Source organism: Ranitomeya imitator, chromosome 1 (genome assembly GCF_032444005.1).
Source record: "Ranitomeya imitator isolate aRanImi1 chromosome 1, aRanImi1.pri, whole genome shotgun sequence".
NCBI classification, from domain to species: Eukaryota; Metazoa; Chordata; class Amphibia; order Anura; family Dendrobatidae; genus Ranitomeya; species Ranitomeya imitator.
In genome coordinates this window covers 1,777,501-1,778,606 of record NC_091282.1, presented here as the reverse complement: position 1 = coordinate 1,778,606, position 1,106 = coordinate 1,777,501, and positions in this window count along the sequence as shown.

The window sequence follows — 1,106 nt, the reverse complement described above, 5'->3', positions numbered from 1 at the left end:
TAGACAGGTAACCAGAAAGATCCAAGAGCGAACTGAACCAATGCAGAAACATGGAGTAACGATCAAAGTGGAGTTAAATAGAGAAGCCAACCAAAGAATAAACCACGTCACCTGTGTAAGGAACCTCAGAAGCAGCAGCTCCACTGACAGCCACCAGAGGGAGCCCACGGACAGAACTCACCGAAGTACCATTCACGACCACAGGAGGGAGCTTGACAACAGAATTCACAACAGGAAGGTATCCTTCCGCAATGTATTCTTCCGCCACTGTAAAAAATAATCCCTAGTCTCACTTGTGGCACTGCTGTGTTGGAAAATTTCCACACAGCATTGCCATAAAGTGAGACCCTGAACTAAGGTAAGCTCAGTGATGCACTGCAGGAGCCATTGTCTCCTGTCAGTGTGTCACTGAAGGTCTATAGAGCGGTGACATCACCCGATGTCACTGTTCTATAGGGAAGATCGTCATGGGACACTCGTTATTAATTGGACTACGGCGGAAAGTGAGTATACGGTTTATTATTTTTAATTTTTTGCAGGCGATTGAGTATGGTAAGTATGGTTAAATTAAGAATGTTAAAATACTTTTTTCTGGCTGTGTCTTTATTTTTTTAACTCTTTCACTACTATAGGATTAGTATTGGATAGGCGTCGTATGGACGCCTCTCCATTATTATCCGGGCTTAATGTCACCTTACATTGGCAAGGTGACATTAACCCCTTATTAACCCATATCCCACCGCTATTTGGGAGTGGGAAGAGAGGGGCTAAGTGCCAGAATTGGCGCATCTTACAGATGCGCCATTTCTGGGGCGGCTGCGGACTGGTATTTGTAGCCGGGGGGGGGGGGGGGGGGGCAATATCCATGGCCCCTCTCTAGGCTATGAATATCAGCCCGCAGCTGTCTGCGTAGCCTTTCTGGCTATAAAATATAGGGGGACCCCGCGTCATTTTTTGGGGGGGTCCCCCTATTTTAATAGCCAGTAAAGTCTACGCAGACAGCTGCGGGCTGGTAATCATAGCCTGGGAGGGGCCATGGGTATTACCCCTTTCCTAGGCTACAAATATTGGCCCCTGGCTGTCGGCTTTTCCCCTCTGGTGCAGAA